This window comes from Polypterus senegalus, unplaced genomic scaffold (assembly GCF_016835505.1).
Source record: "Polypterus senegalus isolate Bchr_013 unplaced genomic scaffold, ASM1683550v1 scaffold_2498, whole genome shotgun sequence".
NCBI lineage: Eukaryota > Metazoa > Chordata > Cladistia > Polypteriformes > Polypteridae > Polypterus > Polypterus senegalus.
The window spans coordinates 43,339-69,373 of record NW_024382713.1 but is presented as its reverse complement, the minus strand read 5'-3'; the positions used below and the strand labels follow the sequence as shown (position 1 = coordinate 69,373).

Below are 26,035 nucleotides of genomic sequence, written 5' to 3'. Positions count from 1 at the left end.
AACACTCCTCCTCGCCCAGACACTTGCTCCTCTACCTCCCAGCTCAGCTTAGTGTCTGGACTGAGGCACCGTCCTTTTATAGCCCCTGACCCGGAGGTGTTCCTGTCCCAACAGTTCACAGTTCCTTATTCCTTCCGGGTCAGGGCAAACAGTCCTTTTCTTCAACCCGGGAGCACGTCGGTCCTTCCTATCACGTGACCATGACGTACTCCGGGTCATAGGGTACAAAAGAGCCCATAAGCCCCCACAGCGACTCCTGGTGGCCCCCAAGGTATCCAGCAGGGCTGTGTATAAACACTACAAGGTCCATAAGGCCCTGCTGGACCTCGGGGCACGATCCTACTGTCGGGAGAGCTCTTCCTGGGGGTGTGGACTGGCATGGAAAGCCGGCAATCCTTACCAATATATATATATATATATATATATATATATATATATATATATATATATATATATATATATATATATACTAATAAAAGGCAAAGCCCTCACTCACTCACTCACTCACTCACTCACTCACTGACTCATCACTAATTCTCCAACTTCCCGTGTAGGTAGAAGGCTGAAATTTGGCAGGCTCATTCCTTACAGCTTACTTACAAAAGTTGGGCAGGTTTCATTTCAAAATTCTACGCCTAATGGTCATAACTGGAAGGTATTTTTCTCCATTAACTGTAATGGAGTTGAGCTGGAAAGATGTGGGGGGCGGAGTTTCGTGTGACATCATCATGCCTCCCACGTAATCACGTGAACTGACTGTCAACGCAGTGCGTAGAAAACCAGGAAGACCTCCAAAAGCGCTTAAGAAAACATGCATTATATAATTGAGAAGGCAGCTAAGCAATAAGAAGCGAGCGAGTGACATATACTACCATATTCATGAGTGCTGCTACCTCGGAAAGAAAGAAAGGTGTAAACCTAAACTTTAAATTAAGTTCATAGACAGGCTACCGCTGGCGTTTCACATGCCCACAGGTAATGCGGGATACAAGTTTAATGAGAGGACGCAGGATATAAACGAGAGTTTTGATCACTTTGTAACTAAGTTAAAATTGTAGGTGAAGGGGTGTGCTTATGCAAATTCCGAGACTGTGTTTGTGGGGATTGACAGTTAAGGCGGTGGGGAGTCACGTCATCATCTCCCTCCCATTCATCTCATTTCTCTGAGCTGAGCTCAGCTAACGCCGTCTTCCGAAGCAACTTCGTCAGACTGCCACCAAATACTCACAGAAAAATCCACAAGTTAATACACACGCTGTCTCTAGAGTTTCTCCACACTGAATCCTCCAGGCACTACTTACAAAAGGTTACATTGACAATCGTGTTACGTTATTTTAAAATCTTTCCTTTTCTTAGCACAAGCACAGCTGAGAAGCTTCATGCATGTGCTCCATAACGCTAAAAATAATGCATTTAATCACACTTTGCATTACAAGCAAAGGGGAGCTTTTGTCAATGCATGATTTCCTGGTACACCGATTACATTGATCAGCGCGCATCCGATTCATTTTACCCTCGCACCACCTTAGTTTGAGAAGAAGTATGAAAAATATGAGGTTAACACAGAAAAACAGATCACCAATTCAAGCTTTATGAATAATCGATTCGCCATCAATAATTGTTTTGGTAAAGCCATCCTCCTTCCATTTTATAATTTTTCCGCCACTAGCCATGATTAAATGAACGGTAAAAAAGTAAGAGCAAAGCGAGGGTGACTTATTTAGGCAGGCATATATATGACAGCAACACTCATGACAATGTCAATCATGTTACGTTATTATTAAAATGTTTCCTTTTCTTTTTCATTACTTCTTTAACACACTACTTCTCCGCTGCGTAGCGGGTATTTTGCTATATATATAATATATGAATGACCTCCAAAGAGCGCTGAGACTTTTGATATCATGAGCGTGTCTGCAAAACTGGGGTCTCCTGCCCAGCAAAAGTCGAGCAGCCAGCGCTGCATAGCTGTGCCGGCCTTTGAGACGCTGACTGCGCTTCTGCCTTAAGTCAAAGTGAGCACTTTTAATTTTTTTCATCCTCCCCCTGAGCTATAGCCCAGACAAGTGCAAACACGGGACCCCTTTTCTACACCACGGCAAAATAATATTAAGGCGATTCACACTTTCTTTTGCACGTATACGATTATGAGGTCCTCAGCTCGGATTATGAAGACACGCACACGAGTGGAGGACTGACAGTGCCATCACAGCCGATTAATGGCGGGGACGTCTCACCAGTCTACACAAGACCCACCGCGACTGTCCCCAAAAGGCGATCATAACGTCAGCGAACACATCTCTCTATACTATATAAAAGAAAAAGGCAACTTTCCTTTCTTTACACCTTTTTCCTTTTATCCCAAACCAAAGCCTTTCTCTCTTACACTGTAGAGGACACAAAACTAATTTTCTTTAAATGCCGGTAAGGCACATTACCAGAGGCACAAATTTGAACGTTCACATAGAAAATGTAATTTCTATACCACAGCCGTCGTGTAGAGCCTTTCAAAAGGGATCTACTACCGAGATGATCCATATACATTTTAGCTGCTGTTAGTTACTTACCTGTTGTGTTACACAGTCTTTAAAATGTAGTTTACCATAACCACTCCAGTAGTGCTCAATGTACCTGTACTTCTTAAAACGTTAATGTTTTACTGTTTAATAACTTATAGACTATATTTTATTATTTTTCCCTTGCACTCAGTGACCAAAGCTATACACACACATATAGACACATACAAACATACACACAAGTATATATGTGTATATATGTATGTATGTATATATATATATATATATATATATATATATATATATATATATATATATAATCACACACACCCATCTACATTATATATATATATATATATACACACACACACACAAGAAAGGCATATCTACATATATATATATATATATATATATATATATATATATATATATATATATATATATATATATATATATATATATATATATATATATATATATATATATATACACACACGGGCTATCTACAATCATGTTACATTATTTTCTGAAAATGTTTCCTTTTCTTTGCGGTCACAACCTGTGCGAGGCACAGGGATGCACCATTCTTTAACACTCGAGTGGGACCACGTTTGACTGCTGCCCTCGCGGGACAGGTCGCTACCCAGCTTACCGGGCTATTTTATGACCCGGCGGGGCGCCTGGAGGGACGGAAGAGGGTCATATATATATATATGCCTTGAGGGACAGCACACTGCTGGGGGATCACTCACAACAGTGACAAAACGTCTCCCCGTCATTCAGGCTGGAGTGGTGGAGGTAGGACGAAGCTGTGAAGAGTGGAGGCGGCCGAAGAAAGGCATTGTGGCCAGGACATTGGGTATTTGGGGTTTTGTGCACGTGATTAGGTCTTTGTGACCAATGAACTGGGGTCTTGGTGACCAACAATATTGTAAATAACTTGTAAATAAGCGTGTGCAGCAAATCCAAGCTGTGAGAAAACAGTAAAAGGAGGCATGTCAGGCGTGGTGGTACATTTTCTGATACAGCTACCGAAAACAACGTTGTGACGCTGCCACCAAATACACAAAACAATTACTTTGACAATCATGTTACATTATTTTCAAAATGTTTCCTTTTCTTTCTCTTTCCTTCTTTAACACTTTACTTCTCCGCTGCCAAGCGCGGGTATTTTGCTATATATATATATATGACAGCAACACTCATCACTCACAACAGTGACAAAACAATTACATTTACAATCATGTTACGTTATTTTCAAAATGTTTCTTTTTCTTTTTCATTACTTCTTTAACACACTACTTCTCAGCTGCAAAGCGCAGGTATTTTTATATATATATATATATACTTTATATATATATATATATGCCAACAACACTCATGACAATGACAAAACAATTACATTGTCAATCATGTTACGTTGTTATTAAAATGTTTCCGTTTCTTTTTCATTACTTCTTTAACACACTACTTCTCCGCTGCGAAGCGCGGGTATTTTGCTAGTGTATTATAAAAGATAGTGAAATGAAGCAATAATTTGGCCCATAGGAGATGGAGTGTCTTATACATGTAGTGGTGAATGTACAGTCTGTGTAGCAAAAAGCCCAGATGGAGTTTGAAGATCTATGCTGGTGACAGAAGGTTTGAACCTTTAATGAGAAGCTTGGGTGTAAGTAACCCTTGAAATCTGAATGTGACCTCAGAGATGACCCACTGACTTGCATTTCAGATAGTAGTGCCGACATCTTCTAAAGGGAGGATTGACACCAACTGTCCGCAAAATAACTTTTTGCATTAATGTGATAAAGGTGGTTCAAGTTTAAGACCACAGCTGGGTGTAAATTTGGGCAACTTTATGAATGAAAGTGTTAGGATGTGACCATGGTGAGGTGTGTAAGGAGTTTATCTCTGATCATTATTGTGCACATCAGTGTCAGCATAAAACTGGGAACTCTTGAGTTATTAAGATAAATATTTGTGCTATCTGTGTCGCCACCAACAGCATTATTAGAAGGTCTGATTGTAGATGAACACCCAGAACTAGGTATATTAAATGTTTTTTTCACCATAATTAGGAATTGGGACAATTCTGACCTTATGTGTTTAGTATAAAATCATCTTAGAAACAAAAGGTAAGGTCAGTATACTTAGTACTGGCTTCATTTGAACATAGGAACATGAAGAGCTATGTTTGCCGAAGCAGGAAATTACTCTCATGATTGCATCGTTGTGTCCTTGAATGGTATTTTGCTGCTTATTGCCGGTTTTCAAATCAATTGTTGCAAAAATTGCTGTCAAACAAATGTACATCCAAGTTCTTGAACCACGGACATCTTCAACTACAGATTTTGATTCTCTTCTTGATGACAATGTGGATAATGAAATATTAAATCAAAAGGCTCCTTGGGTGAAGTGCTGGTAACCGTGCCACAGGGAGGTGACCCTCTACGGTGCACTTTAGTACCTGGGTTGAATAAAAATGTGGAAACATATTTTCTCCAAAAGAAGGAAAAGCGCTCATTATGGACAATTACTTTATTATTTTTACAAGCCTCATGTATGCATTATTCTCTGGTAACCTTCATGTATTATGTTATATTCCCATGTTATTCAGTTTTAGATAGATAGATAGATAGATAGATAGATAGATAGATAGATAGATAGATAGATAGATAGATAGATAGATAGATAGATAGATAGATAGATAGATAGATACTTTATTAATCCCAAGGGGAAATTCACATAATCCAGCAGCAGTATACTGATACAAAAAAACAATATTAAATTAAATAGTAATAAAAATGAAAAATGAAATAATAAATAAATAAAAAAGCAGACAATAACTTATAATAATATTAGCATTTGCTCCCCCAGTTGGAACTGAAGAGTCGCATAGTGTGGAGGAGGAACGATCTCCTCAGTCTGTCAGTGGAGCAGGACGGTGACAAAAGTCTGTCACTGAAGCTACTCCTCTGCCTGGAGATGATCCTGTTCAGTGGATGCAGTGGATTCTTCATGATTGACAGGAGTTTGCTTAGTGCCCGTCGCTCTGCCACAGATGTTAAACTGTCCAACTTTACTCCTACAATAGAGCCTGCCTTCTTAACAAGTTTGTCCAGGCGTGAGGCGTCTTTCATCTTTATGCTGCCTCCCCAGCACACCACCGCGTAGAAGAGGGCACTCGCCACAACCGTCTGGTAGAACATCTGCAGCATCTTATTGCAGATGTTGAAGGATGCCAACCTTCTCAGAAAGTATAGTCTGCTCTGACCTTTCTTACACAGAGCATCAATATTGGCAGTCCAGTCCAATTTGTCATCCAGCTGCACTCCCAGATATTTATAGGTCTGCACCCTCTGCACACAGTCTCCTTTGATGATCACAGGGTCCATGAGGGGCCTGGGCCTCCTAAAATCCACCACCAGCTCTTTGGTTTTGCTGGTGTTAAGAATTAAGTGGTTTGTGTCGCACCATTTAACAAAGTCTTTGATTAGCTTCCTCTACTCCTCCTCCTGCCCACTCTTGATGCAGCCCTCAATAGCAGTGTCATCAGTGAACTTTTGCACGTGGCAGGACTCCGAGTCATATTGGAAGTCTGATGTATATAGATTGAACACGACCGGAGAAAGTACAGTCCCCTGTGGCGCCCCTGTATTGCTGAACACAATGTCAGACCTGCAGTTCCCAAGACGCACATATTGAGGTCTGTCTGTAAGATAGTCCACGATCCATGCCACCAGGTGTGAGTCTACTCCTATCTCAGTCAGCTTGTCCCTAAGGAGCAGAGGTTGGATAGGGTTGAAGGCGCTAGAGAAGTCCAAAAACATAATTCTTACAGCAACCACTGCCTCTGTCCAGGTGGGAGAGAGATCGGTGAAGCATATAGATGATGGCATCCTCTGCTCCCACCTTCTCCTGGTATGTGAACTGCAGAGGGTCAAGGGCGTGGTGGACCTGTGGCCTCAAGTGGTGAAGAAGCAGCTGCTCCATGGTATTCATCACATGTGTCATCAGAGCAACAGGCCAGAAGTCATTCAGCTCACCAGAACGTGATACCTTTGGGACAGGGGTGATACAAGATGTTTTCCAAAGCATTGGGACTGTCCCCTGTTCCAGGCTCAGGTAGAAGATGCGCTGTAGAGGACTCCCCAGTTCCAGCGCACAGGCCTTCAGCAGTCGTGGCGATACACCTTCTGGGTTTTGCTGGCACGAGGTCTTTTCAGCTCTCTGCTCACATGGGCTGCTGTAATTGTGGGTGGGGATGTCTCACTTATGCTGGTATCAGCAGAAGGATGGTTGGAGGATGCAGTACTCCGAGGTGAGAGTGGGTTAGGGTGATCAAACCTATTAAAGAAGTTGTTCATTTGGTTTGCTCTCTCCATGTCTGTCTCGATGGTGGCACCCCGCTTCGAGCTGCAGCCAGTGATAATCTTCATCCCATACCATACTTCCTTCATGCTGTTGTTCTGCAACTTCTGCTCCAGCTTTCTCCTGTACTGCTCTTTCATTGCCCTGTGCTGGACTCGGATTTCCTTCTGCACGCTGTGACAGATTTAAGGGTTTTCTCGCACCCTTGTACCTTCGGACCACACGTCAGACACCAGATAAAAGTCCAAATAATTATTTATTATAATAATTATGTGCACCTAGCACGCTCTTCTCCACAATTCTCCAATAATAAATCACAAAATACAATAAACCAATCCTCCACTCCCATACGCTTAGCCACCCTGCCTCCCAACTCAGCTCACCGTCTGGGAGCTCCCACAGTCCTTTTATATCCCCCGACCCGGAAGTGTTCCCAATCCAACAGTCCATAAGTCCTTATTCCTTCCGGGTTAGGGTAAACAATGCTTTTTCTCACCCCGGAAGCCCGTCGCTCTTCCTATGATGAACTTCCAGGTCATAGGGCACGAAGAACTCTTTGGTCCTCCCTGCAGCTCCCTCTCGTGGCCCCCATGGCATCCAGCAGGGCGGTGCATAAAAACTCCATTGTCCATGATGCCCTGCTGGTCTTCTGGGGACCTCCATTCTGCAAGGAGGGCTCCACCTGGCGGCTTGGGGGTATTGGCCGGGATAAACAGCCGGCCATCCTCCACAATGCGCTTCAGCTCATGCTGATCACCACCTTTAAAAGCCCTTTTCTTCTGGTTCAAAAGGCCTTTGATGTCACTTGTAATCCATGGCTTGTTGTTAGCATAGCAGCATACTGTTCTTACTGGTATTACAATGTCCATACAGAAGTTGATGTAGTCAGTAGTGCAGTCAATAACCTCCTCAATGTTCTCACTATGTGACCCCTGCAGGATATCCCAGTCTGTAGTTCCAGTCACTCAGAGCCTGCTCTGCCTCAGGGGACCACTTCCTGAATGAGCGTGTAGTTGTAGGTCGCTCCATCACTCTTGGTTTGTAGTGAGGCTGAAGCAGAACCAGGTTATGATCTGCTTTCCCATGCGCAGGCAGCGGGGTGGCGCTGTATGCGTCTTTAACGTTTGCATACAGTAGGTTGATAGTCCTGTTTCCCTGGGTGTTACAATCCACATACTGGGAGAAGGCAGGTAAGTATATAGACATTTCCCTTTCCAATATTTCCAAATGTTTTTTTACCTAAATTAATTAAATGTCAGCATCAACTAGAATATATTACTTCCCAAATTTTATAAATGCATACAAACACAAGGCTGTGCAGTATTATTTATTCAATCTTATTGTACTTTCATTGTTATTGTACTCATCTTGATTATCTGTGCAGCCGTCTGAGACCATGGTAAAGGTGCTATATAAGGAAGTGAAAAGCATTATTATTTGTTATAATTATGATTCAATAGAAAGGACAGGCAGTTTGTGGATTGTGTGTGATTTTAACTATGCGTGTTGTCCATGTGTTCCTTGACAAATCAATTATTCATTAAACAGTTTTTGTTTACTCAAAAAAGAAAAATAAACAACTACTTCTGCAATGTAGGATTCAAAGCACCGTTCGTAGAAAATGAAGTTTTTTTTAATTATTTATTCTTGAGATATATTCTTCCATTCAGCAATGTGCCATGAGCGGGATTCGAATACTTATTCAATACAAATAAAAGTATATAAAATAATGGATTTCAGTTTTGAGCTTAATTAAAATATTTGCTTGTTTTTAAAAAGCTTTTATTTCTGATGCTTTATCAAACATTAAAAGAGAATGCAAAAAAGCGCAAAACGGAGTAACGCGTTAGTCTGTGTGATTAAGTATTTTAAATGAACATCTGTAGTACTAGGGTGTTGTACCTTGTTAGTCACTATGAATGTAGAGAAAAGTCAAGCAAAATGACACCTTTATTGGCTAACTAAAAAGATTACAAAATGAAAGCTTTGCCTCGAAAGGAATTAAATAAGACGCCTCTCTTGGAGCCCCGAATCTTTCCCTATTGCACTATATCATTATTATCGCTCCTGTTATTAGTATTATTATTAACCCTCATATTTTCTTGAGATCACATTTAACGGCCCAACGTTTAGGGTTTCACGACCCTAATGTTGTAGTTTTTAAAAAAAATGAAAATGAGCCTAGTTATTTGTCTTTAAATGTTTTCTTTCTTCTATTTTAATTAAAACGGAGTAGACAGAAAATGAAGGTTTATCCTTGTACTTTACCGTAATATAGTTAAGTACATTTTACAAAGAAAAGATTACATTTTTAAATCAACAGACTCTATTTATCGATCAGGTACTGAGATATTTAATTTATTAATACTTTATAATATTTTGTGGAGCACAAAAGTAACGAGTTCTCTACGAAGAAAAGACGCCGTCACAGTATTTGTCTGATGTATAATAATGGTGCAAAATTAGTTTTGCTTCTTGTCACTAAGTATTATCAGGCACAATCATTTAAAATGTATTGATCATCCACAAATATTCATTTTTCTGTCAATTCTGTTGAGTTTTTGAACTCTGCTGATGCCTTATGTACTTCAAACGGAGCTCAATGAATAAAGAGTCTAAACACCGAGAAGACATGCGCACTGGCTAATGAACTGTCAAGGCGGTCGAAGTGCTGAGCAGACCTGAGCAGTTCAAGGAGGCTTTGTGAAGCCTCAACACACTCAAAGGCATTGAGCTCGATATTTGTGAGAGTCTCCCTGACACTTAACTCTCTAGTTATATTTTGTAATTTGTATTGACATTACACATTTCAGTTGATATAATTAAGTGACAGCTGAAACAACAATTCAGGTAGCTGCTGACAATTCATTATTGTTACTGTGGATTGCTGTCATTTCCTTTGTCTGATACATTGTGTCAAAGATATATTGTCATATATCAACTTTATAAATAAAAAGATTTGATAAATCGTTATATATATATATATATATATATATATATATATATATATATATATATATATATATATATATATATATATACTCACCAAAAGGATTATTAGGAACACCATACTAATACGGTGTTTGACCCCCTTTCGCCTTCAGAACTGCCTTAATTCTACATGGCATTGCTTCAACAAGGTGCTGAAAGTATTCTTTAGAAATGTTGGCCCATATTGATAGGATAGTATCTTGCAGTTAATGGAGATTTGTGGGATGCACATCCAGGGCACAAGCTCCCATTCCACCACATCCCAAAGATGCTCTATTGGGTTGAGATCTGGTGACTGTGGGGCCATTTTAGTACAGTGAACTCATTGTCATGTTCAAGAAACCAATTTGAAATGATTCGAGCTTTGTGACATGGTGCATTATCCTGCTGGAAGTAGCAATCAGAGGATGGGTACATGTTGGTCATGAAGGGATGGACATGGTCAGAAACAATGCTCATGTAGCCCGTGGCATTTAAACGATGCCCAATTGGCACTAAGGGGCCTAAAGTGTGCCAAGAAAACATCCCCACACCATTACACCACCACCACCAGTCCTGCACAGTGGTAACAAGGCATGATGGATCCATGTTCTCATTCTGTTTACGTCAAATTCTGACTCTACCATTTGAATGTCTCAACAGAAATCGAGACTCATCAGACCAGGCAACATTTTTCCAGTCTTCAACTGTCCAATTTTGGTGAGCTCGTGCAAATTGTAGCCTCTTTTTCCTATTTGTAGTGGAGATGAGTGGTACCCGGTGGGGTCTTCTGCTGTTGTAGCCCATCCGCCTCAAGGTTGTGCGTGTTGTGGCTTCACAAATGCTTTGCTGCATACCTCGGTTGTAAAGAGTGGTTATTTCAGTCAAAGTTGCTCTTCTATCAGCTTGAATCAGTCGGCCCATTCTCCTCTGACCTCTAGCATCAACAAGGCATTTTCGCCCACAGGACTGCCGCATACTGGATGTTTTTCCCTTTTCACACCATTCTTTGTAAACCCTAGATGCCATGATGGCTCATCAAATAAATATTACCATCTTGAGCTTCTTCTCATTCCTGCCAGGTTGCTATTATTATTATTATTATTATTATTATTATTATTATTATTATTATTATTATTATTATTATTATTATTGAACACGTATGTAGAAGAAATGTGTGTCTTATTTTATGTGTGTGACAGGACGGACAGTAAAGCCTTGAATGAAACTCAGTGTTGATGCTTTGGGTAACACGACAGGTGAGGTGCAGGGAACGTTAAATGTGTCAGTGACTGCGAGGGATTGTGGGACTGAAGATGGTTTAAGAATACAGAAATGACAAAAGCGTAGACTTTCAGAAATTCCATTACCATCAATCTTTTACTCTGTGGTGCTGCACTTCAGAAGATTACTTATTTAACCCCATTTGAAAAGATGAATTCTCAAGGAAAGGATGATGCTGACAAAGTCAGATGTTTTTTGAAGTTTGGCTCCAGATGTGCTTATCCAGCTGCTCCTTCTTGTCAGTACTTGAGTGATCTTTATGTCCACCTCTGGATGAATTCGCAAAGTTTCTTTTCAACATTTTTGTCTCATTAACACAGAAATCCGAGGTTTCCCTAAATTGCAGAAGACACTGTTGATGGCGCTGATTCTGTTTTAAAGACAGTTGTGATTAGATATACAGAGCTCGCTTTTACTCACATTGCTTTTGGAAATCAATAATACAAATCAGCTACAGATCTGGGAATCACTGAATAGTAAAAAACGTTTAATAAGGAGTGTCGTGCGCTTATACAACTTGGCTTTGGTAAAGCAGTTCTTAGCCTCTTTGATATGATTGACATCGGGTGACGCTGGATTGTTAAAATACGTCCTGCTTTACGCAAAATATGTTTACTAATTTGTTACAGATTCTAGGTGGACACGATTCTACACCAATGAACGAGGTGTCGCATGTGAATCATTAATAATCAATAAATCAATCAACATTTATTTATATAGCACATTTTCATACAAAGAAATGTAGCTCAAAGTGCTTTACAAAATGAATAGAAAAATAGAAGACACAATAAAAAATAAACATAAGTCAACATTAATTAACATAGAATAAGTAAGGTCCGATGGCCAGGGTGGACAGGAAAACAAAAAATAAAAAACTCCAAAAGCTGGAGAAAAAAAATAAAATCTGTAGGGATTCCAGACCACGAGACCGCCCAGTCTCCTCTGGGCACCAGTCCCCTCTGGACATTTAATAATGTCAGCTAAACGTATTTCTAAACTTAAAGACAAGTACTGCATAACTCTTTTAAAAAGTCCATTTTAACGTTGGACAGAGACCATACTGTGAGCCCCAAATAGAATTTAAACTTGTGTCAGCACACCTTACAGATGCAGCAGGGCCAACTCAGAGGTGTGACCAGAACATCATGTGGGTGGGCATTTGGTTTTTCTGGGGGGTGGGGCAAAAAATATCCATCCATCCATCCCTATTTTTGTAGGGGTCAAATAATAATAACAACATAGTTTTATATAACATATAAAAGCAAAAATTGTGGCATAAATCATAACCTATTGTTTAGTAAAATTAACAGTGGCAATGGAACTTGTATTATTATTTTTGTGAACAAATATAGAACTACTGTACATCTACAAGGTAAACAATAAAGTCAAATGTACACAACATATGAGAGCAAGAACAGAAACATAGCTCATTGTAGTCATTAGAGAGGCTTTAGGATATCAGTTTCCAGTGTTTGACATGGATATTATCTACAGGACAAGTCTGCGGTTACTCTTGGCAAATTATGAAATAAATTCATTCATATGTCGATTTTCTGTGATGTTTTCTCATGTATCAAATTTCTCTTCCTTGAATGCAGCATTGTTCGGAGTGGAGTGAGAATGTGGTTCAAAGTAGAGAAAGAGCTTTGCATGCGCTGAAGACACACCAATGATGAGTGATGTGACATATAGCAATGCAACATAGGGAAGGCCTCTTTGTACTGCTGAATGCGTTTGCATGCTTCAGAGAGATTACCATCAGCTGGCAGTTTATTGATCAACATTGCTTTTGCCACAGCCATTACATTTTGCAAGCTCATGCTGTTTTGCTCTGTCCCTACAAGTGCCTGAAGAGGATTCAGGAGAGAGTGATCAAGAAATAATTCTGATTTTGGCTGGAGAAGCGATGTGGCCCTCAATAATTCAACATTTCTCTGAGAGAATCTTGTCTCCATTTTCACAATAGCTCTATCAAGAATGCTGAACATAGGCCTTTTAAAAGTCTGATTTGGAGCAATTTGTTCATCTGAGTCACCATGCCTGAGCGTAGACAGAACAATACTATCATGAAGCTGTGAATTAACTTTCTGTTTCCTTTTGAGAGAATTGGTAGGCCTACTTTCACACTGAGAGAAATGCCCCTCCCAGAATGAGTGGCATCTCATCTCCTTCTGTGTGGCCAGTGAAGCTGTCACCACCTCCCCAGCTGTGCACAAATCCACTGCATGTGCCTGTAGAATTGCATTGGCTGGTTTCAGCACACCAAGCACATGAAGGAGGAATTTTCCTGTATTGAAGAAATTCTGCTTTTTTAATTGGGTCAAAAGACCACATGCCTCTATGCAAATGGCAAACAGGGCAGTGTCAGCCTCTGCTTCCTCTGAGAGAAGCCCCCTTATAGCTTCCTCATTGTTGACAATGGACTTTGTGACATCATAATGACTGGTCCATCGTATTTCTAGAAGTCTTTTCAGTATGGGTGTATTGTATGTGTGTGAAACATAATGTCTGTGACAAAATGTGTTCAATAAATTTGACCAGTCAAAGAACTTCTTAGCCAGAGGTTCTGATTCCATTGCATGTATCACTGCTAAATGGAGCTGGTGGTTGTAGCATGTACATGTGGAATGTACTTGTAACAAAGCCTGGACACCACCCCTTGCCCCAGACATGACAGAAGCACCATCAAAACACTGACACACTAAATTGTCTGGGCTGTAACTTAACTCAGAGAGATGTGACTGAATTAGGTTACAAATATATTCAGAATGAAGCTGATTCAGTTTAATTAAGCCAATCATGAGTTCTTCAGGGATGGAGTTCTGGACAAATCTAATCACTACAGACAAATTCTCAATGTTACAGTGATCCCTGGTACCATCACTTTTAATGCAACGTCCAGGAGAGTCAGCTTTTTCATTAGAACATTAGAACAATCTAGACGAGAACATGCCATTCAGCCCAACAAAGCTCGCCAGTCCTATCCACTTATTTCCTCCAAGAAAACATCAAGTCGAAGTTTTGAAAGTCCCTAACGTCTTACTGTCTACCACACTACTTGGTCGCTTATTCCAAGTGTCTATCGTTCTTTGTGTAAAGAAAAACTTCCTAATGTTTGTGTGAAATTTACCCTTAACAAGTTTCCAACTGTGTCCCTGTGTTCTTGGTGAACTCATTTTAAAATACAAGTCTCGATCCTCTGTACTAATTCCCTTCATAATTTTAAACACTTCAATCATGTCACCTCTTAATCTTCTAAACACCTCAGAAAAAATGTAAGTTTAGGGCATCTGCTATTTCATTGTCTGTATCTTTTAATTCCCCTTTACTATTCCTGATGAACTCGACCTCCTCCTTAACTGTTCTTTTACTACTAAAATACTGAAAGAATCTCTTAGGGTCGTCTTTCGCCTTATCTGCTCTATTCCTCTCCAACTGTCTTTTAGCCTCTCTGATATCCTTCTTAATGGTTTCTCTCATGTTCTCATACGCACTATGATTCTTTATGCAGTCAAATCTTTGACCACCATTTTGGCAAGAGTCTCAATTATTTCATTTCGAATTACATTGGATGTGTATTTTGCGTTGTCTGGCATGTATTTTACAATTTCTGCAAGTTTGTCATCTTTTTTGATTGTGAAATCAAAGAACTTTAGGAAAAGTCCCTCCTCCCCACCTTCGTTATTGTGACCACGCAGAGCCAGTTCATTGACTGCAAGGAACTGAACGGCCTCCCCAATGCTTTTCACATAATATCTATTCTTTTCTATCTGGGTTGGACCTAGTAGTTGAACTATGCTTTCACCCGTCTCTGCCCGACGCCGATACTCTTGCCATGCAGACATGGCTTGACGTGCGGGATACTAGACGCGTGTTTGTGGATGCAGCCACCATCTTTTTCCAGAGCTTTTTTCCAATTAGTGTAACCGTGTTTGGTGAATATGTTCTCGTGGTCCGAATTGGAAACACTAAATTTGCGGCAGGCAAAGCAAAAGCTGGCATCACGGACAACAAAATATTCAAGCCATGGTCGAGACTGATACCAGCTTACACTAAAACATATGAGTGTCTTTCGGGATAATATGAGTGTCGTTTGGGATAATTAATTAAAATGGGCTGGGCTATCCATATTTAAGTCAGGCAGACCAGACTGTATATTTTGTTGAAGGCAGAGGTTTGGAGTACCCGACACGGGCGCACAGCTGGAGGATTGTGTAGGCTTATCTACATCTTTTGGAGTTTCAGTTCCCGACACGTGGGTGCGCTGTGCTGCTAGCAGCGGTGCTGGGCTCCACCGTGGAGCCTGCAGCTTGCGGAGGGACAGAGGTTGAAGATGTCAACTTTTAAATAAGCCACCTATGCATAGACTTTAGTGTTACCAGCCAGAAAATAAAAGTAGAATGACACGTATGTTATTGAATGTTATTCTTCTCCAGAATTTTCATTGGACAGACGGAGCATTTCGCAGGGTGGTCACGACTTGGCCCCACCAGCCCCCCCAGTCCACCCCGTGGTCACGCCTCCTGGCCAACTTCTTTCATGCATTGAGCCAAAGTCGTTCAGAAGAGGAGGGGCTGACCAATCGGCTGCTCACTGCGCGGATCTCAATGACGTCATGACGCTAGCGTACCTCAAAAATCACGTGACTTGCGCATTTCAAACAATCCTTAGAGCGGCGTTTCGAAAGCTCGACATCTCAGTATCCAGCAGCACATCACTAGTTTGCATTTATGAGACCCTCGCGCTCCGATTTCTTCAGGACCATAAGATCAAGCAAAGGTGCGGAAGGTGAGACAAAGTCGAACGTGGGTATCGCGTACGGGTGGGAATTCCAGCAGTGACGAAGATCGCGACATGCTGAGCGGTTTTAACTTTGAGGAGGTGCCTGATGCCACGTGATTCGCTTTTAAGTGTTGTGAATTGAGCGCAACGTGGAGGCGGAGGCGGCACAGCAAGTCGCATGCACCTCCGGGAGTTTATTGTGGATGGTCGGGCTCGCGTACTTCTAGCTGGTGCTACGTTAATTTATTTTCCGTTCGGTGTCCCGTGAAATGTAATTCTACATCTGACTTGGTGGATGCGCGTTAAATCAGAATTGTTTATGCTCTCTTCGCTCTCGTGCACTTCTCCTCGCCGTTTCGCCTTTTGATTTCGCGCATGCTCCGAACTGTGCTGTCCGTCGGGCTCGCGCTTCTTCTTTCGCTCGCTCCCGCACTGCCCCGTCGTTCATTTCGGATTTTTCTCGAGCTCTGCGTATTGTTTAGTGATTTTTCCTCTACAGCCATCCTCGGCAAACTTTTACTGAAGTGGCGTCGAGCAATATAACTTTACAGGGTGCGTGCAGGTTTAATTTCTATCAGGTTGACTCATACTGAGACCTATTAGAATTGAGATTTTTTTTGTTTTTTTATACTCTTGTTAGGAAAGATGCTCGTTCGGTTTCACTGTATCCGGGAGACTTTGATTGGTTTAAAACTAGAATTACCAGAGCCTACGAAAAAGCTCGTAAATCCGTCCCACGTTAAATCGCTTCTTAAAATCGTTCACAGCTCTCCACCAGCGTCTTTTGTCATCTAAACGTGCTGATAAAATCAGGCTGCAAGATGCCGGCTATTCCATCCCCCACCGACTTAGAATGTGCACAGATTTCTCCCAGCTCATGCCTTGATTGATTTTCTGAGAGTGAAGTGGAGTATTAGTGTGGAAATAATAGATCGTTGTTTGGAACACACGCATTCCGTGTCTGTTCCGTTTCTACAGTAATCTGTGTAAACACATTGTTAAAACAGAAACGTTTTTTATATTCTACTAGTAGATGACCAAATGTAGGCATAAACTATATAATGTATGAAGCCTGAAGTATCACACAAATGCTTTCACAAAAGCTACAAATCTAACACAGCAATTGCGCTTTTATTAATAAATATATTTATTTATTTACTTCCTAAAGCCTAAAGTCACAAAGAGTGTGCAGAGGGCATGCGCAAAAATGTGTGTAATGCCACGAAAAGTGCCTGCTGACACTTTAGTATGCAAGCAATGGTATGTGCATTCTTGCTCCGATGTAGAAGGGGGCTGAGTTTACCTCTGTTACAGCGCGTCCACGTGAAAACAGCAGTGTTAGATGCGGGGGTGGGGTGTGTTTGGGCTCGTGAACGCGGCCGAGATAATAAAACTGACTAAAAAAAACCCAAAACATTTTATTTTAAAATAGTAAGACTAAGAGCAGTTTACTTCTCAAAACGGAGTGGTGCAGGATGGAATTCGCGACCTTTTGATTCTCAGTCGGCAGCTGAGTCTATTGCGCCGAGGATATCGCGCTTTAGTCGAGGTACAGCTGCAATTCTTGATAGACGATCTACCAGAAATTATTGCAGGGCCCGGAGTTCGAATCCCGCTCAAGGCACATTGTCGTATGGAGGAAAACAAAAAGCTTTCTATTCAACGAACGGTGCTTTGAATCCACGGACAACAAGCATGTTTAAAAATCACACTTAAACAAACTGCCTGCCCACTCTATTGAAATAATTATAACAAATAATAATGCATTTCACTTCCTTATACAGCGTCTTTACTATGGTCTGAGACGGCTGCACAGATAATCAAGAGAGAGACAATAAAAATGAGAGCGCAATAAGAATGAATAAATAATAGTGCACAGCCTTATATATAATACAAACCGGATTCCAAAAAAGTTGGGACACTAAACAAATTGTGAATAAAAACTGAATGCAGTGATGTGGAGATGGCAAATGTCTAATCAAATTAAGCAAACATTAATATGAGTTTAACTCAACTTTAATTTTCTATGATTGGCACTTACATATACAATTCAATGTTTATTATATGTATAGATTATTATATCTGTTTACACGTGTGGCACAAATATTTAATAAATGCATTAATAATAAATGTAATAAACTTAACCAAGAATGCTTAAAAAATCATTAAAGAAATGTGCAGGTAAATATATCTGCACAAACCAACATGCTTGAAGTAAGTAAAAATAAATATTTGGAAATATTGCAAAGGGAAATTGTTTTGATTTGGGAAAATGGTTCAAGGGATTAGAACATAAGTAGGCAAAGAATCAGAGAGAAGAGGTCCAATACTTCTATTTTATTTACTTAATCAACTATAATAATCAAACACATATAATGCAGACATACAAAACAAAACAATACTTATAAAAAGACATATAAAAATACCCAGAGCCATCATCCTAGACCATTAGACTGAGGGGGCCCGCTTGTCAGTCTTGTCAGAGGACCAACCCATATTGCCTTTCAAATACCGGCGGTGCGCTGTCCCCACGGTTGAGCCTCCAAAGAAACTGAGGGTGAAACCTTCCCTTATATACTAATTGAGCGTCCTTGCCCAAAGCGGCTTACGTGTAAGCAGTGTATACAGAAGTGATTAGATTCAGCACACACACCTTTCCACGGGACGCAGTGTTGTTTTGCACTTGGTTCTGATTTGGTATTTCATCATCCACATTGTCATCAAGAAAAGAATAAAAATCTTTAACTGAAGATGTCCATGGTTCAAGAAATTGGATGCACACCTGTTTGACAGCAACTCTAGTAATAACTAATTAGGAAACTGGTAATAAGCAACAACATACCATTCAAATATATATATATATATATATATATATATATATATATATATATATATATATATATAGAGATATATATATATATATATATATATATCTACTCTACTCCCAGGTTCAAATAAAGCTAATACTAATTATATTGGTTTTACCTTTCCTTTCTAAGATGGATTTACACTAAGCACATAATATATGTCCCAATTCCTAAATATGGCGAAATAACTATTTAATGTACCTAATTTTGTGTTCATCTAAAATCAGAACTATAAACAATATTGTTGGTGGTGATACAGATGGCATAAATATTTATCTTAAATAACTCAAAAGTTCTCAGTTTTAGGTTGCCACCGCTGTGCACAATGATAATCAGAGATAAAGTCCTTACACACCTCACCATGCTCACATCTTAACACACTCATTCATAAAATTGCCCAAATGTACACCCAGCTGTGGTCTCAATCTTAAGCCACCTTTATCACATTAATGCAGCCATTTTGTGGACAGTAGGTGTCAATCCTCCCTTCGGAAGATGTCAGCACTACCTTCCAAAATGCAAATCACCGGGTCATTTTTGAGGTCACATTCATTTCAATTTCAAGGGTTATACCCAAGCTTCTTATTAAGGATTCATATCTTCAGAGATCTTCAGACTTCATCTGGGTTTTTTAATTCACAGACCTCACATTCACCACTGTATGTATAAGACACTCCATCTCCTATGGGCCAAATTATTACTTCATTTCACTGATTTCCATAACATATATACTCATCAAGCCATGATGTTAATCATTTGACCTGTATCGCCATCAACATGCTAGCCTAAACTGTTTTATCCTATTCTAGAAGTTATGGATGTTCTGACCTATAGTATGTGTCCCTTATCCCCAAAATACTAGTCATGTGTGTAATCCCATATGCTTACTATTATTCTTTTCAATTAATTAAATGTAAAAATACAAATTATATAGTATTCCCATTAATATTATTTAGGAATCCCTATATTCTGCTTTGTCTACAAATAATTAGCTTTCCCTTCTATATCTTTCATACTTTACAGTTCAAATACTTTTAATTTCAAAGATGTTGCTATTTGTTAAACAAGTGGACAGTCAAAGCAGGCTCCAGCAAGAACATTGAGCCCTGCAGAGTAAAAGTGTGACAGATTTTCTTCACTAATAAGGACCAAAGCAGGCGTTGGGGTCCAATATCCCAGGTAAAAAGGACCCAAGTAGGCAGATGTCATCTATGATTCAGAATCCATGATGATCTTTTGGGCTCAAACATCACCAGCATAGTTGAGCTCTTGGCAGCAGGTATCCATGATGCCTGGAACTGGAATCAAGGTGCGTTGTCCAGTAGTCAGCTGATCGATGGCCTGATTCCCTCTTTGGTATGGCTGGGTTCTCCTTGGAGTCAGATAATTAGTTTATCTGCAGACCTTTATCACAGCTCAATCTCTGGTTCAACTTCAAATGCTGTCCTCTATGATGCACTAGGAAAAAACAGCTTTCACCTGCAGATGTAAAGACTTAAAAATGCTCATTTAAATAGTCAGCATATTAATTCTTCATTGGTAGCTACTTATGGATCCAAAAAACAATATGTCATAAGATGTCAGGTCTGTTTCGTTGGAGTACCCTATTAAAAATATTGCTAACAGTAAAACAAACAGTCTTTTCAATCCAGTCTGTGCTTGTCCAAGTCAATTTGTCTTTAAACAGTCAGAGTAAAATTTAGATTGATAAGCACAAAGTTCAAGTCCTCCTTTATAGCTGTTTCCAGTTTGGCTGCGTTGCAATTTCCACTCAATTAAAAAACATGTCCCAAGCCATTATTAAAATAAAGTCAATCAATGTATTGCAAAAGGAAAAGTACTCAATAATAAATCATTACAAAAATTGGCCCCAATAACATTGACATAATATTCAAATTATCTGCATTTGTTCCAAGATTTAAACTGGTTTCAAAATGTAAAATTTAAACAAAATTAAACATAACATATCAAGCAGAGTCAAGAAAGAAATCCACAATCTAGACGGGTAAATTCTTAATCTTTTCCTTGGTGACATTAAATAACAAAAAAGTCAGGCTCCACATTTCTTCCCCCATGTATCTAATCACAAACCATTGTTCAGTTATGCAAAGTCCTAAAAACATTTTTCTTTTTACACAAGGTGTTCATTTTTAAAGTTTCTATACATGTATAAAAGTGAGCCTTCCATTAGTTTTGTTGCGATCCCAGTATTCCACTGTATTTCACACAAACATGTCAATATTACACACAAAGGAAATGAGGAAAGAAATCAATATATCAGAATGTCCTATAATGTAAAATGTGTTTTTATTTATTTACTATAAAGCCCTCTAAGAAATTTGCACATTTCTACCCATATTTAGAATGAAGAACCCACTTGTTTATCAGGTAAACTAAGAAAATACTTCAAATCTACTTCAATTATATACACTGATTTTCTTTTCCCCATAACCTTCTGTCAAAGACAGTTGATCTTGCACATTCTTTCATTGTTATCTTCCAGATGTTTTATTACACGTTTTTCAGAATGTTGACTCCAAAGAGTACAGTCTGTTTTCCTCTTAGTTAACCCTCCTTATTCCCTTTCTTTCACTTACAGTTTGGCATTGGCTGTTTTTATACTGCCACATGCCATTCTTCATACCCATTGTCGCATTTGACCATCACTAAACAAATGCACACCATATTGTCACTTACACTTACCTTCATTACCACATACAAGTAACCCTCACATTATAGCAGCTTTCCTTGTGCTCTGCCTCTCCAATATACAGTAAATTTTGTTTTCTAAGCAGCACTAATCAACATAGGCTTTGAAAGGAGTGTTACCAATAACCTGCTTCATTTTGCTAAAAGAATGTCTCCTTCAATCGAAATTTACTCATTTTAATTCAAATCCTCCCTTTTATCAGAGTCTGGCCAGTACTCAAATAAAAGGGGTGCTCATATAATATGCTTAATCCGGAGACCTTTTTACACCACCTGTTCATATTTTTTTTTAATTTAGAAATAAGAGCTCTTTTAATTTCAACATTTGCATTCACATTCCTACACATAATAATATCAATTATTTAATTCTTGCAAACACCACATATTTTTACACATTCTTTTAAGCACACTGAAACCTATTTAACATACACACATAGGGATCCCTCTAATACACTATATAACATACACAAAATCACCCAAACCATTGTTTTAACACATTCAACTTTACCTCAGTTTTGTTACTTATTATCACTTATTATTTATTTTAACTCATATTTACTCAGAGCTCTGGAAGTTTATATGCACACGGCAGCTTCAGCAAATCCTAATCGAACTACATTACCCAGAAGTCTCCATGTTTTTGCTTTCTTACTCCCAAACACACGCACGCACCCACAGAACAAGTAACAGGCACGCTCACACATTTTTAGCACAAACATATTTACACACACACAGAGAACAATTAATGCTCAGGCATACACATAGTATACAGGCACACACATTGAATAAGTTCAGCACAGACATATTCACATACACAGACATTAGCGAGCGCCAGGTACCTTTGAAGTTAAATACAGTGCACTTTTTCTTTTTCGCGCATGATATTCTTCTCAACGCTTGTTATTCTTTTTGGTGCTATCCTCCTACATTTTTCTGAAGGCTGCTTTACTTATCAGACTGTAAAAACGACTCAAATTGTTTTTAACAGGGAGTAACATGAAGCACAACTCTTTGAATCAAGTTAACCCTTTCAAAACTTCACATTTTAATTATCCGAATTCTTATTATAGTACTTTCCTAATTTACCAAATGCTCGCACTTCTTCTAATTGTCTATATTTACGTTAATTATGCTTTCTTGATAATTTTATACTCATTTTTCTATCGCTTAATTTTCCTTTTTCGCATTCACTTTGGCTTGCTGCAAGCCACTCGCCAGCATACTTGAGTGTCTGCCTCCTGTCTCCGCTGCAATCTGCTCTGCTATAAACTGCGCTCCGGCGTGCAGCATAAGAGCTGCGTGTCCTTGCCTTTCAACAAAAGCGGCTCTCTTATCAGCAAGCAGATATGAGAGTGCAGCGATCTGTGACAAACTAAGTTCTCCTGCATTTATCTCCTGTTTCTCAGGGTCAAAAGACCCCGAAATCAAAGCACACACTTTAACACTGAGCGATCGTTGCTTAATCTGTGTGGTATTCTCTTTATACATTGCTACGTGTACTGCTAGCTGCTCGCAAATGTTTAGCCAGGTATTTATCTCACTTGCCTCCTCATCTAACTTCTTTATAATCATCTTTTTCGCATTCACCTTGGCTATGCATAAGGCTACCTTTTCAGTCATCCCCTCGGCCCGCTGTACCCGCGGCAATAATACAGCTACCTGGGATTCGGCCATCGAGGCCCGTCCTAACGCACCCACCAAGTCCATTTGCGTTTTATTAATCTCCCTTTCTTTTTCATCTACCAAGCCGTCCAGACTCTTAACTGCAGTTAGCAAAACCCACCCCCGCGTCTGCAAGCCCGTTATGGGTTTCTTTGCAGACACTTGACATTTCTTAAGCGCAGCTCGTACATTCACTGGTGTTGGGGGGATTCAAATTCTGCCAATATTGTGCTGATCCCCCCCCCACATCTCAATTCTCTGGCGCAGTCTTCTCATACTGTTTCCTCCCAGCCGGGAAGAGGTAAAGGAGCTTCCCCAGGGTCTTTATCCTTCTTCTTAAACATCTCTGATTTCCTTTGCCTCACTTAATAGTTCAATATTTTACCAGATTCCCCAAAATCCCATCCTCGTCGCCAAAATGTTTTGATTTGGGAAAATGGTTCAAGGGATTAGAACATAAGTAGGCAAAGAATCAGAGAGAAGAGGTCCAATACTTCTATTTTATTTACTTAATCAATTATAATAATCAAACACATATAATGCAGACATACAAAACAAAACAATACTTACAGACATATAAAAAGACCCAGAGCCATCATCCTAGACCAGTAGACTGAGGGGGCCCACTTGTCAGTCTTGTCAGAGGACCAACTCATGTGCCTTTCAAATACCGGGCGGTGCGCGCAGTCCCCACGGTTGAGCCTCCAAAGAAACTGAGGGCGAAACCTTCCCTTATATACTAATTGAGCGTCCTTGCCCAAAGCGGCTTACGTGCAAGCAGTGTATACAGAAGTGATTAGTTTCAGCACACACACCTTTCCACAGGCGGGGTGTTGTTTTGCACTTGGTCCTGATGGAGACGACACCTGGTACCAAAAGGCACACAAAAATAAGAGCTGTGTACAGTAAAGCCCCTCGAAGTGAAAAACAAGTCAGCATGCCCCTTTATCCTGACGGAGACGGCGTCTGGTACCAAAAGGCACACAAAATAAGAATTGCGTAGTGAAGCCCCTCGAAGTGAAAAACAAGTCAGCATAACCTTGGCTGTATCTTTAGAACATTCCCGGCTGTTTCTCCCAAAACATTAGTAATGCAGCTGGGTTTCGCGCTGAAGCGACCAACGCCCATCTGCTCTCTTGATCCCCCCCTCTCTTTAGAAAAATCCTTCCATTACAGAAATGTTTATATACTTAGTGCAAAATAACTATATGTGTTCTAGTAAACAAGCATACACACCACTTATATGTTTAGGCGCTATTCTACAGCATGATTAGACTCCTCTGAGTATTAAAGGTGTAGGTCTGCTTTATGAACATAATTTAGTGTTAATTATTAAAAAAAAAAAAAGAGCATACCAGCCTCTTGTTTTTATTTAGTTCAAAAAGCAACTCTTTGTCTGTGTGCCGACTCAAACAAGCTTTTGCAGAATACATTAACTGACGAGGTTGGCCCGCCCTCTCCGAGTTTTGGTAGTCGTGATTCGTCAATTCTTGGTAGCCGAAACGGGCTGTGAATGGTCAATTCTTGGTAGGAGAAACAGGTCGCGATTGGTCAATTCTTGGTAGCCGATACGGGCCGCGTTTGGCCCGTGCTTTCAATTCTTGGTAGAATCTTGGTAGCGGAGAGCGATCCGATTGGTTCTCGCTACCAAGAGTTACCACGGAGGCAGTCCTGGCTGGCTACTTGCAGCTTTTCTTTTATCAGCACATTTAGATGATAAAAGACGCTGGCGGAGAGGTGAGAATGGTTTTAAGAAGTGATTTAAGGTGGGACGGATTTACGATTTTTTTCGTAGGCTCTGGCAATTCTAGTGTTAATGGGAAATAAAAAATACAAAGATTACACAAGCTAGTGCTGCTGGAAGGATACAGTAAAATGTACAGCTGGCATCGCATTACGAGTACATTTTTGTGATATTTGAAACAGTATTGTTTTATTTAATATATTTTATCCTTTGTAACTACTTTCAGTATTTCTATGTACTTTTTCTTTAGCATACTAGAGATGGCCGTGTTAAATGAAGAACAGAACGCAAGCTATTTGGGCTGTTTGTGTCGGACCATATGAAGCCATAAAAAATGTGTGAAAGCTGCTGAGCCGCAACTCTACTATTATGGGCTGGAACTCAACTGTCTGTCCTCATTGTTTAAAGTGGCAGTGCCGCCTCAGAGACCTTGGTGAGCAGATTATGATTCCCATGTTGGTGAATCCCTGTTGAGCCCACTCCTATCTTGTCCCTCAGACCCTCGTGCCACTAGGTGGTCTTTAGATACGATTCCTGCTGAAGTCTCTTTTTAAAGGACATATCCATCTTGTGGTTTTCCACCTCTTCAGATGCTCCATTTCTTTCCCACCTGCTTATCTCTTCCTGTTTTGCTGACTCAGCTGATATCTCCGTATTTCCACACACAATTCCCATAGTCGCAGTTCGTTAGTTTCTTGTTCAACTTGCAGATTATCCACACTTGATGTGCCGACAGACCCTTCTGTGTCAGCAGTGCTGTCAGGATCAGTAAACTGTAAATTATACCAATTTCTGCTTTGCCAGCCCAATCTAATACTTTATCTGTATGCCACCATCTCTGTCCACATGTCTCAGTTTGCCCCTTTTTTAGACAAGCACAATGACTTAGTCTTAACTCGTGAGTTTACTCAACTTCAACATCTTCTACCGAGACTGAAGAGTTTAGAGTCTCCTTCTCATCTCCAGTGTCTTCATTATCTGACGTAGTGCTGGATTAATCTCTCTCTTCATCTCTCTCACTGCTGGTGGTATGTCGATTGTCACCTTTACGTAGTCTAGAATGGTGGGCCCTTCTAAGAGCACCTCCACATCTGACACATTTCACAAATCCACCCTGTCCAGTGACATCTGCA

The 26,035-nt window shown here is 40.0% G+C and overlaps 1 protein-coding gene across 1 annotated transcript in view; it reads left to right on the top strand.

The window, feature by feature from the left end:
• Nucleotides 1–15,798: 15,798 nt before the first annotated feature.
• LOC120521172 (zinc finger protein 354C-like) overlaps nt 15,799–26,035 on the top strand; it is a gene marked incomplete at its 3' end in the record, with an annotated part of 43,940 nt that continues 33,703 nt past the window's right edge. Inside the window, exon 1 of the mRNA XM_039742980.1 lies at nt 15,799–15,917. The remainder of the gene's footprint in view (nt 15,918–26,035) is intronic.